Source organism: Pteropus alecto, unplaced genomic scaffold (genome assembly GCF_000325575.1).
Source record: "Pteropus alecto unplaced genomic scaffold, ASM32557v1 scaffold5, whole genome shotgun sequence".
NCBI classification, from domain to species: Eukaryota; Metazoa; Chordata; class Mammalia; order Chiroptera; family Pteropodidae; genus Pteropus; species Pteropus alecto.
In genome coordinates, this window is record NW_006441953.1 from 2517324 (window position 1) to 2534983 (window position 17660).

Sequence of the window (17660 nt, forward strand, 5' to 3'; positions counted from 1 at the left end):
CCGGCCTCTCGAAAGGAAGAGACCCGGGTGGGAGAGGAAGAGGCGTAGGAGAAAGGGGTGGGTGCGGGGCAGGGTCCGGAGCCCAGCAGAGGAGGAGCCGGGGCCTAGTTGGCGTATGCCGGCGTCACTAGGGCAAAGAAAGGCTAGGGGGGAGGGGGAAACAGGAGGCTCCGGGCTTACGCCGGGCTTCTTTCGGTTTCTAACTCAAAGGTGCGGCAGGAGAGAGAAAGGAAATGAAGAGAAGAGGCTTGATGTATGTCGCTGTCCCCGCAGCTAGAGCTATTCTGTGTCGTCCCTGACGCCACCGTACACTCCGCCTTCCAGCGCGCTCCCGCGCGCGCCCGCCCAGCCAGCCACCACCACCACCACGCGCCCGTGCCGCCCCAGAGTCTCCGGCTTAGGCGCGAGGACGCGCCCATTCCCCCTCCCCCTTAAGCAGGAGAGGCTCCGGCTTCTCCAGCCTTCCCACCCTACCCCACCCAACAGGCTGGTCACTCAAGCCACCCAGGGCCTGTGTTTCCTCTCTTACCCGGCCGGCCAGTGGGCCGGCCACCCTTCCCTTCCCCTAGCCGTCCACACCCACGCGTACTGAGGGGCCGGGGCCTCCCTCAAGCTGCGGCCTCGGCCTCCTCCCCGCGCGGCAGCTGGTGCCTCCCCGGCCCTACGGGGCTCACGCGCACGACACAGCCACAAGATGTCCGCTCTGACGGAACTACTGCCAGCTGCCACGCTCCGCCCCTCCCCCCCTCCTCCTGCCTCTTCACCGCCGCGTATCAGTCCGCCAACGCCGCCGCCGCGAGCACAGGACGAATCTAAGGATGCTGGAAAACGGTTTACTTCTCACTTCCAGTACAGCGTGTCTGTGCTACCCCCTTTTCCTTTTTTTCAGAACAGCACCGTCTTTCTAAATAGATCGGAGGTTAGACTGGGAGGGCGGGGGCTGGAGGCGGGTCATGGGCTGGGGGGAAGGGTAGACGAGCGGCGGAAACTCTTAGACTCAGAGAAGCATCGAGAACCGGAAGGGGACCATGGGAGGAAGGTAATGGAAACGGCAGCTGCGCGATCGAATCCCACGCCCCTCCCAACAGAGTCCCCCAATTTCCTCACTTGGTATCGAGGAGGCGGGTCTCGCGAGAACCTCGTGGCTGGTTTACAGGAGCTGTAGGTCTGCAATGACTTAAGGGCAGTTTTGTGCGGTCTTCCGGGTGGGGGCCCGCCCCCAAATCCTCAAATTCTCGCGAGAGGTAATGAGGCACCGGCTCGTGTTGGGGCGGGCCTCGCCGGAGAAACACCGCCCATGAGTGCTTATGCTGGTGGAAAGAGGAAATGTAATTCTCTGGCTTGGTAGGAGCGCGCGCCGGCACATCCTTTTCTCACGCACCCAATCAGGAATGTGTGGTGGGAGGTACCATGGATTAATTACTAGATGCCTGTAGTCCTGGTTGACCCGGCTTTTGAAATTTCCGGTGTCGCAGGTGAGCGGTATTTACTCGCCTGCGGATCTGAGCCGGTTAACCAGTAGGAGGAAGCGCTCGTCGAATGGGAACAATCATTTAAAGTAGAACCTAGCGGACCGCTAATCAGTGCGCCCACCTGCCGAAATGTAGTGTATTTCTAACCCTACAGGATCTGAGAAGAATACTGAGAAGAGCGGACCTGAGACCTGTTCCCAGAATTAGAGCATTTTAGGAATCGAGCTCAACTGTGAATATATGGCGATGCAGAATAGGGAGATAGGTGCGGGCTGTTTTCTCTAATCAACCTCTACCATCCGCCTAGGTTTAAGTATGGGAATAGAGTTAATACTTTTTTCCTCTTGTTGCTTTGTTTCCGTTCCTAGAGCCACAACATTGTGAAACAATACTTACTGAAACATCCAGGGGAAGAAATAAGAGGATAGGATTGGCCTGTTTTAATCTGCCGAGTGCGAAGTATAGAGAGTGATTTCGCTCTATAGTGTTTCCTTCAGGCAAAGGTTAGTAAGACATTAATTTTTTAAAGGAATTTAAAAGTACTGACCTGCTTAAAGTTTTCTAACATTCTTTTAAATGATCCTACTTAAGAATTAAATGGAAATAAAAACTTGTTTTAAAAATATACTTAACTTTAAAAAAGGAAAGTAGCAAGTTATTTCCTGTTACAAGAAAGCATTACCTAATTAAAACTTCATAGGTCTGCGATAAATGAGCTAATGTATACTGTTCAGGTGACCATAATAGTGTCACTAGAGCAATCAGTGAAATAGTGCTTCTCAAGCTAGTATCTGTGCAAATCACCTAGGGATTTATTCAAAATGCAGATTTTGATTTAATATTCTAGGGCAGAGCCTGAGTTTTACCTTTCTTAAAAACTCTCAGGTGATACAAATTATTCTGCTCAGAGAACCTCTCTGTGAGTAGCAAAGCACTCTAGTGCTCACCTCATGGCCTACAGGATACCTCTGTCCCTCCTTCCATCTTTCCTTTGTTCTTTCTTTTAACCAGTTTAATATAGTAAAAATACAGGATTCGGCAGTTGGAGTGGAGGGAGAAATCCAAGTTTGTTTTCTGGCTCTATTCCCATATGTGTGATAGGGTGCACTTACTTTTCTTAGTTTCTTCAATGCTAAACTAGGCATAATAATAGATGTCCTTTCTCACAGGGTTATTGTGTGGTTCAGATGTCATAATGTATGTGGAAGAGCAGTGCAGGCTACAGTGCTGTATAAACGTAAGTTAATAAACTAACCAGACATTAACAGGCCACAGTGTAAAACAAATCTAAGAATAACAACATAGGTAATATTTATGGAACACTTACTATGTACCAGGTACTGTGCCTGTTAACCCCCTATGCAAATAAAGAAACTGATACACAGGGAGATTAAGTTCCTATCCCAAGAACACAAAGCTAATAAATGGCAGAGTATATATTGAATGGAGTTGTATATTGTCTCAATTTAGAAAGTAGGAGAGTAGGATGTTTTATATTTCTACTTTCAGTGCCATTCGAATCTAATTTTGACGCATTTCTCCCTCTGTTTTGTTCTTTCAGAAGCCAAGATTCAGGCATAGTAGGAAACATTCCTACCTACCCAGAGGGAACTCACAATATTCAAGAGAAAAGTGCTGAAGAACCCCATTTGTATTACCCTAATTTAAGCAAACTTCAGTATGAAAGTATAACAGAACACGTTAATTCTCTGAATTAACAGAGCACAGCAGGCTGAGACAGACTTGAGGTCAGAGTTCTTAATATTTTTGGTGCCACAAACTGCCTTTGCAGTCTAGTGAAACCATGGACTCATCTTAGAATAATGTTTTTAAATGTATAAAATAAAATTCATAGCATCATAAAAAAACATTTTGAAATAGAGTCTCAAATATTAAAGAAAAACATTTTTGGCATAGGAATATATGTGTTTTATTAACACAGTAAGATCAAATGATGGTCTAGTAAAGACCAAAATTTTGAAATAATGATGAACATAAATATTTTAAGATTTTGCAACATTTGTGATAAAAGTATTTGTGATTCCTATTGGTGACACAGACATAGATACAGCTAGTTGTTTGTTGCTTACATTCAACATTACATTCTAATTTCAGTTAGAGATTAGTAAAAACAAAGATGTAATTTGTGTTTTCATATCCAAGTTCACACACACCCTGATTTCTATTCATGAACTATGTGTTAAAAAACCTTAGGTAGAGTCAAGTAGGCTTATTCCTTTTGGAAAGCCTTGAAGGTATTGTGAAATTTAAAACAGAATTAATTCCTATCCATAGCAATAGTGATTCGTCAAGAAAACATTTAATTACCACCAGTATACTTTCTATAAGAAGGCATGTAATAGGTTTAGGAAATTGTTTTATCCAATATGTTGATTTTTTTTTTTTTTTGAGACCTATAAAGCTACCCTATGAAAAATTTACCTAACTAGAACAATTCATTTCCCAAGTATTCTGGGTAACTTAGGTTTTACTATATCACTTTTATTTATTACACACTGTTACAAATAAGATGTGGTAGAAGAATTGAAAAATGAGAGTAACAACCAAGGGTGAAATTAAAATGTTGCATATTTGAAATTGTTAAAAATAAGTGTTAATAATTATTATTTGAAGTACTATATGCTGGGTCTTTTAATTCATTATCTCATCAAATCCCCATTATATAGATGAAATACTCAAGGTCATAATTATTAAGTAGGAAAGCCAGAATTTAAACCTAGGCATCCTGACCTCAAAACTCACACTCAACCATTAAGCTGTTTTTTAGCCCTTTGACTATTAGCCAACGTTGATTTGCCCACTAGTACAATAAATATATATTCTCTGCCTCAAATATTTATGCATTCCTTACCATTCCAAGTAAAATTCCAACCAGTGACTAAAAGGAATTTTCTAAATTCTCTCTTTGCAGCAATATTGCTTATATTCAACCCCACTTTTAAATAAGTGGACTGCCAGTTGGTGCTGGAAAATATTTTGTTCTACAAAAAATTTCGTCGTAATGGAGTTTTGCTTAGAAGATGAATAATCCACTCATGCCCTTCTCTGTCCTACAAACATGCATCTGAAATTAAACCTTTGTTTTATAATGGTGCCACTACTTTATCAAGATAGTATACAAGCAACGATGACATGTAAATGAATCCTAGTATGTGAAGTTCTAGATTATCCATGTTTAGTGGAGACAAATGCTGGTATAACCCTAAATTCATTTCTATTTGGCACTGAAGTGAATTTTTTGGTCGATTATGCTTTCTGTTTATTTGTATTTACACTAGCAAACTTAACATTTTTGCTCAATTTTGCTAAGGTTAAAATTAAAAAGAATATGGCCTGGAAGCATTTTGAAATTTAAGGAGGTAGCCCAAGATTAGCTCAGACTTTAAAATAGTATTCACATATCTAATGTTATACAGAATCCAATTTATAATTACAAGTAAAGGTAAAGTTGACTTTCTTCACTTGACGTATTTAATTTACCATCTGAAAAAAAAGAAAAATAGTGTTTTTATATTGCATTTTCAATATGCTAAAAAGATTATGATTTTATGTATTGAAAGAAACATTAAAAAATGCAGGTACAAAATATTGAAAAGATAAGCTAAAAGCAATTTCATCCTTAATACTATATTTAAATCTCAAAAACTTTCTAATTATGGTAGATCAGATTTTCTTGCATGAATTTGCATGAAACAAAAGAAAATATAAAAGATGAAGAAAATTAGTATGAAAGTGGCAGTGGTATAACTAATCCAAATAATGAAGGTGTGCCAAAGTCTTAATATGTGAATGCATCATATGTATGTGAAGCCACATATAATAGCTTGAGTATAGGAGTTAATTAAAATATGCTTGTGAATAAATATAGTTAACATAGATTAGTACATATCTTTGATAGTATTTAATATTGCATGTGTTTTCAGACCTTTGTAACTTTCTCATAGAATTTTATAACTTGCTAAAGACATTAGCTTTAACACAGTGAATATCATTTTATTAGTTTAATTAAATTGTAAATGCCATAGTTTAGATTTTATATCCAAAATGCATGTTTATGTATTCTGCTTGGAGTAGGTAATTTAGAACATAAGTCAACCAAATGTTATTTGATATTGTTTGCATAAAAATCAAATGAGTTTCTGTATATTACCAGTTCAGAAGCTCATTTTTATGATCAAGACAAGGTAATGTGTTTAGGAAACTACTCTTTCATGATAAGAATATCATTTTGACCTTAAATTAAGATGTTTTTTAGTACATAATGACTCATGCACAAATGTTTGAGCTAAAAATAAATTTGAATATTTTCCACGTAAAAACCTGTACACATGAATGTTCAGAGTAGCATTATTCATAATAGCCAAAAGTGGAAACAACCCAAATGTCCATCAGCTGAGTGGATAAATAAAATATGCTATATCTATATGATGGAATAGTATTAGTTAATAAGAATGAGCACAATACTTCTATATGCTACAACATGTATCTTGAAGCTTGAAAATATTATTCTAAGTAAAAAAAGCCCGACCAAAAGGCCACATATTATATGATTACATTTATATGAAATGACTGCAATAGACAAATCCATAGAGACAGGAAGTAGATTACTGACTGCTCAAGGACTAGGGGTTGAGTAAATGGGAAATGAATTCTGAGTTATAGGGTCTTTTTGATGGAGATGATGCAGTGTTCTAAAACTAGATAATTGTAATATTTATACAACTCTGTGAATATGTTAAACCCCACTGAATTGTACACTTTAAAAGAGTGAATATTACGGTATGTGAATTATCTCAATGTACATTAAAAAAATTAATGAGAATCAATGTGAAATTAGTCTGGAAACACTGCTAAATATTTTCAACATCTCGTAATACTCTTCAGGTTACCAGTAATAAATGAGATGTAGCATCTTTGTAAAATGTGAAAAATTTACAGCCAGGAAGAGGCTTTTCCTTCAGTTCAAACAAAGCAGTTTAATTTAGTTTTACTATAATAATAAGCATTTGTTGTCTATTAGTCTTAAATTTGGAGTTATTTTCATCAGTATTATTTGTTTAATAAAGCAGTGATTAAAAATTTAAACAACATTTCATTGAAAATAAAAGTTGATAATTATGGCTGGAAATAGGAGAAGACACTGATTTTGGCATTCTCTAAATATAAAAAAGTTTTCTTTAATTTCAGATGAAATCAAGTAGGTTGAAAATCAGGGGTACTTATCCAGATAAGGATTAGGGTGAAATACTGTCAAATAACAAAACTAAAACACTTTTGTAACAAGTTTGATGTCCTTCATTTAAGGGAAAACAGTTCATGGACTAGGGGAGTCCGGTGCCTCACAGTGAGTGGAGCACTGTTCCCGAGGGATTTGGGGCAGGAGTGAGTTTCTTGGAGCATTAGAAGCAGTGACACAAAAGGCATGATTGGCTAGGAGGTCGAGGATTTCCTTGTAAGGCCAGCAGGTCCTGTTTCCTAAGGTAAGGTGAGCTATCAATGTAGCTGAGTTGGAGCATTGTGATTGGTGTAGGTTAGGTTTCCTTGACAGGTGTTGCCTGTGAGTGCAGGCTGACCTAGGTTTAGATCTGTGACATGGGCCAGGCCATTGGGGTGGCCTCCTTTTTGTGAGTCCCAATATATGAATTAGCTTTATCAGTACTTAACTGAAAATAAAGAGTTCAAATTAAAATTACTTCCAAACAATAATTATAATCTTTCTTGCTTCAATAACAATACGAAAGATCTAAAGTAAACGGTATAATTTAGACCAGAAATGATTATTTCACCAATACTGAATTTGATTTTTTAAATATATCTATGTGAGAATTCTTTAGTAAAGCAGTGATGATAAATTTAAAATTCTTTTGCTAAAGAATTTTTTTTCATTTTGTTTTTTAATAAAGTTTATTGGGGTAACATTGTTAATACAATTATATAATTTTCAAGTGTACATTATCATTTGACATCTGTATATTGTGTGCTTACCACCCAAAGCCCAGTTGCTAAAGAATTTTAAGTTAGGAATGATTATGGAATGTTGTACATAGTGACTCTAAAGGATCAGGTCTACATAGTATCAAAGTGATTTAATGGAGCCACTATGTCAGACTTTTAGTTTTTAATACATGCTACCTCTAAAAAAAAATACTTAAAGAATTTTGCCCATTTGGTGTTGAAGAAGTATGACAATTTCAGAGCTATCCCATTATCAAAGCATTGTAAATCTCAAAAGTTAATAATTAAGTAGTAATGAGATTGAGCTTTACCATATATACCTGGTAAGAGAACAGTATGACAGATTCCCATTCATACAAAAAGACCCCTCAAAAAAGAGCTCTGGGTGCTACAATGCCTGAAATTAAACTCCAAGACTTTTTTTTTTTTTTTTTTTTACGAAAAAGGAAAAAGTCCACAAGAATTAAGGTATTCACAGATTTATGTGAATTTAGCTTTCTTTGTTTTCCTTCTTTCTGTTCTCACTAATGGAGAGAAGGGGAAAATTACTTTGGAGCGTTTTAAGGTAGGGCTAAATGCCTACCACTGACTTGGATTGGGTGCTAATTAGGGACAGAAGGCAAGGTAAGAGGGACATTGCAGACTCAATGGGGAGGTGTGCAGAAGTGAGAGGGAAAACACCAGTGGTAAGCTTAAACTGTTTCTTTAGGGAACTGGGAATGAGGAGGAAACCCTTTTTTCTTCTCTGTGCTCAAGCACTTCAAGGTTTCCTACCCTAGAAAACAATCGGGCTACCACTATTGTTGCTCAGTTTTATGTAACTTAATTGCCTTTTTTATATTTGCCAGCTTGAAATCTAGTCACTGTAATGTTGTTCACATATAACAGCATGTTCTGCCTTATTTATAAACAGTTTTAGAAAACATCCATTTATAATGTGGGACTGCTTTTGATGCAGGTTGAGGCAAGACCAAGAGACTCATGCAGTGTGTCAATCGGCGATATTTAGGTCTGACTAAGCTAAGAAGAGCTCTTTCATTTTTAGGCTGAAGAAATTAATGTAATAGAGGTTTGTTAACAGAATCACTCCCAATCTCTTAAATGTTCATTAAAAAAATTTTTTGAATGCCAATATGTGCCAGACACTGAGCTAGATGCTGAAGATACCTAAAGACCCAAATGTCACCTTTAAAAAAAACTTAATTGGGGAGACCATTAAGCATCAGACAATTACATGGTGTGTTTGATGGCATAAATACATGCACAGAGTAATACTAATATACCTAATTCAGCTGGGAGTGATAAGGAAAAGTTTCACTGTAGAAGAGAGATGTCTTTAAACAAATGAAGGAAAAAAGAGACTTAGCTGGAAAAAGAAAAGGGAGGAAGGCTTCCAGACAGAGGGAACAACATAAAGTTTCAAAGAAGTTGACCGAGTATGTTTCCACAGTACTTTGGATGCAGTAATGTGTGTGTACGTGTGTGTGTGTGTGTGTGTGTGTGTGAGAGAGAGAGAGAGAGAGAGAGAGAGAGAGAGAGAGAGAGGCAGGCGAGGTGGGGGTGGAGTGGAGGGTGTTACTGGTGAGAGAAGAGAAAGAATTTGAGGGCCTTACCATGCCATGTTAGTTCAGATTTTATTATGAAGGGTATGGAATGGGGGCATTGAATTTTTAGCAGAAAAAAGTTTTAATCAGATTTCAATTACATAAAAATAACTATGATAGCAATATGGAAGATGTAAGGAAAGTGTTGTCGGATGGAGACTAGAGGCAAAGAGACCACGTGGAGTGCTGTTGAAATAATCTAGATGGGATATGATTCTGAGAAAGACCTAAAATAGTTGCAGTAATTGCACTAAGGACCCATAGTACAGGAAGTAAATTTAAATTAAAAATAAAGTTTATATGGTAAACGTAGAAAAATGTAAACTAATAAAATTAATATCTGCTACTTGATTTTTATTTTATTTTTTACAAATTGGTTCTGGAAGCAAATATAAAACTAACTACTACAGTTTAGGTTTTTTAAATTTGGCACGTGTATACTATGCTGTGGTCCATAAGTAATGATCCGTTGTCTCTACTAGAACCTTTAGGAAGCCTTTGTCATTCTCCCATTGATGTAATTTGGCTTTCACATTTCCAGAAAGAAGCATTTATTATTTATTTCTGTTCTCATTTGCCTAAGACAAAGTGCTATTACACGGTGCCAACAAGATCATGAACCTAAACACATACAGGCTCTGAAAACACACGGCAGTATTTAGTTGAAGTGGGAATTAAGGTGATCTGGACTATGCTTACATTAATTATTATATAGATTAATGAAATAAATCACAAAATGGAAAAAAATCTGGTAAAGGATTAAAAGATTCTAGTTTGAGAAACACCGATAGAATCTACAAAAATCCTTTGTCACATACCTAAAGTCTAATTTGTTGTTTGATGTTGTAACTCTCAAGTAGAGTTAAATGCTAGGCAGATAGGACAGACAAATAAACAGGATTTTAAAGGGAAAGTAAAGGAAGGAAAGGCTTATATACATTTTAAGTTTCATTCCTCTTCTGGAACTTAGAACATAATTTCTGATAGAAAAGTAGTCATGTCTTTAGGTCATCCCGCAAAGAGCTATTCTCTAAATCCAACCTCTCTGTATATGTGTTAGGTTCCTATGTGAAAATGCTTAACAGAGTTTCAAATTGACATAGTGGGAATGATTTACTCCTCTGTCCATCAGAATGAGGCATCCGACCTTTCTGTTTTATTAGCTAAAGTGATAAAGATTTGAAGAACTTCATTTGATCCTGGTTTCCTTTCTATCACCACCCCCAAGCCCCCACAACACAAAGTTAGACTTAATAGCAAATATCACAAGATTCAACTTTAAAGGAAAATTAGAAATGGTTACTTTAATAGTTTCCTTGATGTAACAAATTAGTACAAAATTTAGTGGCTTAGACAACAGTTAATTTCACAGATTTGGAGCTCAAAAGTCTGAAATGGGTCTCACGAGTCTAAAATCAAGATATAAACAGGATTGTTTCTGAAGATTGTAGGGCAGAATCTGTCTTTTTGCCATTTCCAGCTACTAGAGGCCACCAGTATTCCTTGGGTCATGACCCTCTTCCATCTTCAAAGCCAGTCGAGTCTTCCTCATGTCATAGCACTCTGACATACTCTTCTGCCTCCTCCTCTCACTTGTAAGGACCTTTATATTAGGGCCTACAAGAATATTTCAGGTCAATCTCCCCAGTTGAGGGCCAGATGATTAGCAACCTTAATTCCGTCCACAACCTCAATTCCCCCTTGCTATGTAACAACGTATTCACAGGCCCCAGGGACTGGAATGTGAACATCTTTGGTAGGGGCAGGGAAGGGGGTTACATTATTCAGGCTACTCAGCTATTTGTAATCCATTGGGTACTCGAGTTTAAGAGTAACTTCTTCACTCCATTGATTCCCACTTTATTCATCCAAAAAATATTTTACTACCTATTTCAAATATCAAGTGTCAAAATGGTATAGAAAATTCAAATATACAAGGATTAGAAATTTGTCAGATTTTGGCACCGAAGACTCATAATTTCAGCAAGGTGATGTTGACATAATTTCAATTTAAGTACGTTGGGATGTGAATGAAAGTGAAAAAATGGAAAGCTTGGTCATGATAGGAAACTAGGAGATATAGGGTATTAGCTTAGAGGAACTCAGGGTCAAAGGAAGATTTTTTTTAGAATGGGGTTTGAGTATGTTTATAGTCTAGAGGAAATCATGAGAGAGGAGATACAGAACAGAGAGATTAATGGAGCAGGTTTCTTCACAAGATGTGATTGTAGGTAAAAAATAGAGTGCAGATGACCCTTGAACAATACAGATGTTAGAGGCCCCATCCTGCCCCCATGATGTTGAAAATTCACATAAAACTTTTAACTCCCCCAAAACTTAATTGTTCCTCAATATCTGTGGGGGATGGGTTCTAGGACCCTGCAGATACCAAAATCTACAGATACTCAAGTCCCTGTATAAAATGGCTTAGACAATGCATACATTTGGTTCATGGACTCCCAACTGCAGATAGAAAGTACAAGTATTTATTGGAAAAAATATGCATATAAATGGGCCTGTGCTTTTCAAACTTGTGTTAAGAGTCATCTGTATTTGACTCTGAACAAGATAACCCTATTTGACACTAAGGAAGAAGATTAGCATGGGTAAAAATGAAGATAAATTTTAGGTGGGAGGAGGCAGGAATTTGACCATTATTACTCAATGTTCTCAACTTTTTTAGTAAAATAGGAAGGAGGGCTATGTGATGACAATGAGCTGGGCATGAGAAAAGTAGGCAAAGTTTGGAATTGCTGAGGGAAACTGAAAAACGAACCAAAACAAAAAAAGACTTTGTGTAGGTAGATCATGAATTTGTAAGGGCAATTTTTCATATGGCTGTGTGATTTTCATTCCCTCAGCCTTTAGAACCCGTGTGTGTGTGGTGTGAATACCCATAAGATTTGTTAATGGAGGCTTACATTGCTAATCAATGTGTGAATATGTATATAAAATCAGTGCTTTTATAAAATGGTACACTTTAGTACATTACAATTATTGGTGCTTTTTTTCCCCTCTGATTTTACTTTTGTTAGCATATCTTTCTTTGATGCTGAGTTTACTTCTGGGCCATAAGTTTGTTTGTTTGTTTTTTTCTGGGCCATACGTTTTTTTTCCTTCAGTTTCTTCTAGTATATCTTTTTTTCCTATGCGACCTCCTCTTCTGGTTTAGAAATAATCTGCTCTTTTTCAGTAAGGATCATCTCAGTGTGGCAGAGAGGTCATGTAGGGTTTAAGCCACCCATGAGCTCTGTAAATTCTGTGCCGCATCTTGGGAGCTTTGTTCACCTGGATGTGCTCAATGACCAGAGAATCTACATCTAAATCCTTAAGTTCATCATTACTTTCAGCATTTTTTAGCATGTGCAGCAAAAATTCAGCACTCTTTTTGGGTCACCGACTCTGTGTTTAGCCCCACTCTTTGGCCTGGGCACACCTACCAACTCCTCCATTGTAACAGAATTGCCCGTATTGCTTCTGTAAAGTTACATCCTTCAGATACTTGGTGGCTTTTCAGATAGGCATAGCCTAGATGGCCTGGGCAGTTTCATGAATGTTCTTAAAGTGAACACGAAGATTTGAATCTCCTAATTAGCATGATTTTGTGGGGTTTTCTGGGTCAAGAGAATAGTGAACCATTTTCAGAGGTCACTTCAGGCTGCTTATGGGAAGAATTATTGGTGCATTGTTTTAGTGTAATTCATGAATTCTCAAAAATTAATATTCTTATCTAAAGAAACACAAATGACAATAAAAATTTGTATTAAACAATTAAGAAACAGAAGGTGTGCAGAAAGAAATGAGAGGCATTTTGAATTTAATCAAGATTCACTCGGCAGGTATTTATGGAGTACCTACTATGCATCAGGCTCTAAGCTTGGCTTGTGGATAAAACTTAGATGATTTTCATACTTTGTTTTTTTCCCCAGAAGTCCTTAAGTCTGTCAAACTAAGCTGCTTGAGTCAGAGGCTGCAGCCCTGCCCACTCAGATTCTTTGATCACTTTCCTTCCATCTCCAGTCCCCACGCCCACTCAGGATGCCTCAGGTGGTTCTGTGGGTATTCCTAGTGTTCACAAAACACAGTCTAAAAAAAACCAATGGTCTACTGAATATTAATACTGAAGCCTCATTATGAGTAATAGTCATGTGTAAAACAAATAATATGAAATATATTAGGGAAACATAAGGAGAGACACTCAGAGAATCTGACCTAACAGACATGTGATAAAGACATGAGAATTTCAGTTGCCTGACATCTCAGTATATGCCAGCAATGTGCTTAGGGCTGCCCAAAGAACTTCTATACACTTTTACTCTCCCTGAAAGATGGAAATGTGCTGTCCAGAACCAAGCAGTTGCCTTTTTCTTAGCTCAGTGGTCAGGCCACAGTAGATTGTTTTTTAACAGCTTTATTGAAATATAATCGACATACAATATATTGGACATACTTAAAGTATACATTTTCACAATTTGACATACATATATACCCATGAAACTATCACCAAAATCAAGATAATGTATGCATAACCACAAATGTCCTTATACTCTTTTATAAACCTTTTTTCTTGTTCCTCCCACCCCTTGCTCCCTTCGTCTACTGGAAATCACTGATCTGTTTCCTGTCACTATAGATTAGTTTGCATTTTCTAAAATATTGTTTATATAGAATCATACAATATGCTCTCTTTTCTTGTTTGGCTTTTTTCAGTCAGCATAATTTTGATATCAATACTGTGTGTCTCAATAGTTCATTTTTTTTTTCTTGCTGAGTAGTATTCCTTATATGGATATGTCATTATTTACTTATCAGGACATTTGGGTTGTTTTTAATTTTCGTCTATAACAAATACAGCTTCTGTAAATATTCTTATACAAGTGCTTGTATGGACATACGCTTTCATTTCTCTTGGGTAAATGGCTAAGAGTGGAATGGCTGGATCGTATGGTAGATATATGTTTTTTGTTTTTTTTAAGAAAATGACAAACTGTTTTCCCAAGTGGTTGTACCATTTTACATTCCTATAAGCTGTATAAGAGAGTTCCAGTTCCTCCTGACTTGTTATGATCTGTCTTTTCAATCTTAGCCATTTAATAGGTATGTAGTGGTATCTCATTGTCATTTTTAATTTGCATTTCCTCAGTGACTAATGATCAGCATCTTTTCATGTATTGCTTTGCCATCTGTATATCTTCTTTGAAGAAATCTCTCTATGTATTTTTGCCCATTGTTTATTTGGTTCCTTTTGTCAGTATTTATTTACAGGTAACACAGGTTAAATATGTACAGCAGCCTTAAAATTTTTTTTAAGTAATAAAGTCATAACAAGGTAACATACAGGGAGGAATATGAAAAACACATAAAGGACTTTAGTTTGTGAGGTGGTGGAATTTAAGGATTGGTTATATAAATCTAAGTATTAAAAATTTTTTAAAAAATAATTAACTAGCAGAACCACCTCAACTCATATTGGCTAGTCACTAAGTCTCTTCCAAAACTAAGAGTGCAGGCAGTAGTATGCTAGAGCTGGCTTATGCTGCCTTATGAGTGCCAATTTTAAATTTTTTAGGAAGTTTGCAGGCTGATTGTTAAACACAGCCATTATTAAATATTAATTATATAATCTTACAATTATATTAAAATCCAATATGTAAGACTCAATAATAAATCCTCAAAATTCACTTCTTGATCATTTTACTACATTTTACTATTATCTGTGTTTTTGTAATTATTTCTATGGTATCCACATGGTGGGAATATTATAGTTTTATAATATACACCTCTTTAATTCTTCCTTGAGTGATGTCTTGCAGCTCGATATGGGGCATAGTGGGAGTATTTACCTCAGAGAAATTTGCAAACACCACAGTCAGAACCTTTTTTTTTTTTTCTGGTGAGCTAGTTGTCAAACATTTACCAGTATACCAGTAATGACAAGGCTCTTCAGATTGCACGGACCTTCTGTCCATGGTGAATAATTGGAAGTTTCAGTTAAATGGAGAATTCTCCTTCGTGAAACACTTAATACCTCAAAAACAGATTCATATTTTTGCTACAGAATAAAGCTCATAACAATTTTCCTTGCTGCTCAGTTTTTTTTTACTTCCAGGTTCCCTAAGGTTGAGAATCCCGAAGTATAATGGATAAGGGAGGATGCTGATACATTATTTCTGTGGTCCCAAGTAAAAAATACATAAAATATTTTATTTCTAGTAGAACAAGAAGGGCTGTTAAATAAAAAAAAAAATGTATAACCAAAATTCTATTCATTTAAGAATAGGGGTAGGGGAAACTAGATTAAAATGAGAGAGGCCTTCAATAGAATGCTGAAATGTTAATAAATTTTGCTTAATTCACAGAGTGGTTATCAAATATAATGATGAATATCTTTTTAAATGTACATTATAAAATTTAAGGTGTAATATATATTTGAATGCCCAAAGAAGTAAAAATAGTGAAAGAAAAAGATTACTTCAATACATTTCTGGTGACCAGAAAATATATTCACCTGAAGAGGTCAGTCAGAAGAGGAAGCTGATTTTGGAAATTAAGACAAAGGTTAGGGAGAAAATAGTGACTTATTTGTTTTTAATTGTGGAGATGTTCAGCATGCAGTTCTCTATTACATTTATTAGTTTCACTTCTTCGGGCCTTCAAATATACATTACACCTTAAATTTTATAATGTAGATTAAAATAGATATCCAGCATTCTATTGAAGGTGTACAGGGTGACTGGCATGTAAATAGGAAGCAGAATCAGACACATTAAATGTATTATCCAAGTTGACAGCACCAGTAATTACAAGTCCTGTGACTCCAATGTCAACATTCTTTCCATTACACTATGATGTCTCTTATGAACTCATATTTAGTCCATTACTGTAGATTCCTAGTGGGTTTCTTTGCCTGTACTCTTACTTCTCTAGTCTACCTTGCATATCACTATCAGACAAAATACAGCTTTTATTAAAAGGTACCATAATAAAGAAGTTTTCAGTAGTTACCTATTAAATAGAGAATAAAAACCAGAACTTTATCTCTGCTTTTGTACATGAACTCTCTAATGAAACTGGGCTCCCCATGCCCTTCGAACATACTTTTAACTTTCCTGAGACTATAACTTTTCATTTAGCAGAATTTCAATTTTCTAAGTAAGAGTTATCGCAGGGGACCTGGACATTTATTATGTATTATATATAAATAATATATATATAACTAATACATTGTTATATTTTTTTATAGTTTATTTATAGACTAAACATATGTACAACTACTACCTTGTGTGTTTTGATGGAGAGGATAAAGGGAGCATTCAGTACAATTTTTGACATTAAAAATGATTCCTCTGCTGTTCCACTTCTGGTAATTAAGAACTAGGTGATTTTGATCATGCTTCTGCTAAGAACAACTAGAAAAGCTGGGCCAAAGCCAAAAAAAACAACAACCCCGATTTAAAGGCATTGGAGAGCTACCAGAACTATGAGGGTTACAGGGCCAATGTTAGGGGAGAGAAACTGTGAGTTTAGGGCTCACGAAGAAAGATAAACACCTCAGTCTTTCAGTTGAAATCCTGAAGGGCTCTACCCTAGGTAGGAGTCAGAGTGTACTGAAAATAGAACTGGCAGGGACTGAATCATCTCAGGCCTCAACTGCATTGTAGGGATCTAAGTCTGCTAATGGCTGTCTAGTTTAGCTGTCTAGTAAAAGGAAAAAAAAAAAATCCTCTCTACAGGAAAGTAAGGCTATCTAGAGCTTCAAAATACCTCTACAATATTTTATATACAATATCTAGCACGCATAAAAAATAATCAGGTATGTGAGAAGATATGACAAAACCAGAGAAGCAATAGACTGTAGAAACAGAACCCACAAGGAGAATGAGATGAAGACTTTAAAACACTATGATTAATATGCTCAGGAATTTAAAATATAGGAGTAAGAATGTTTAGTGAATGGAAACACAAAGAACCAAATGGAAATTATATTATTGAAAAACAAGTTAAAAACCCAATGAATGGACTTAATAGCCAATTATACAGAGCTGAAGACAAAATCAGATATTGGAAGCAGTTCAGAAGACAGATTTACAGAAAGACAAAAGAATGAAAAAGTGTAAAAAGAAGTGGAAGAAACATATGGTATAGGGTAAAAAATAAAAGAGTCTAATATAGGTATAATTCAGACTCAGAAGGAGAGGAGTGAGAATGTAACAGTGATACTTGAAAAGATGTCTAAAATAAGCAAAAGGTTTTATGGTTCAGACTCAAGAAGCACTGTAAACCTTAAGCAAGAAAACAGCAAATAAAATCACACAGTAAAACTGCTGAAAACCAAAGAGGAAAAACTTTAAGTGCACAGAAGAAAAAGATATTACCAAATGAATGACAGTAAGACAACTGTTTTGCAACCAAAATAATGCTATCTTCAGAGTACTATAAGAAAATATCGCCAACTTAGAATTCGTATTCAAGTTATATAACTTTCCAAAGTTAAGGCAAAATAAAGATATTTTCAAACACAAACAGACTTCGTCATCAGCACTTTTGCATTAGAAGAAAGAGTGGCCTTTAAACAGAAAAATGGAAGCTGTCAGATTCTGGAAGGAAT

The 17660-nt window shown here is 36.5% G+C and overlaps 1 protein-coding gene and 1 long non-coding RNA gene across 11 annotated transcripts in view; one reads left to right on the top strand and one right to left on the bottom strand.

Annotated features, from left to right (window-relative positions):
• UBE2D3 (ubiquitin conjugating enzyme E2 D3) overlaps positions 1-1230 on the bottom strand; it is a 28917-nt gene extending 27687 nt beyond the window's left edge. Inside the window, exon 1 of one of the 5 annotated variants that reach the window (XM_006918879.3) lies at positions 1108-1230. The gene's annotated coding sequence lies outside the window, so the exon portion shown is untranslated. The other 4 variants (XM_006918878.2, XM_015594910.2, XM_006918877.3 and 1 more) reach the window with 4 other exon arrangements.
• Positions 786-6583, top strand: LOC102881994. Of its 6 annotated transcripts, none has more exons than XR_001517556.2 (5): positions 786-919; positions 1627-1737; positions 1841-1975; positions 2642-2709; positions 3034-6583. It is a non-coding gene; the product is annotated as an uncharacterized LOC102881994 (long non-coding RNA). The 6 variants fall into 6 exon arrangements; XR_003048453.1 differs by lacking the exon at positions 786-919 and adding an exon at positions 961-1039; XR_003048451.1 differs by lacking the exon at positions 786-919 and adding an exon at positions 1260-1344.
• Positions 6584-17660: the final 11077 nt, after the last annotated feature.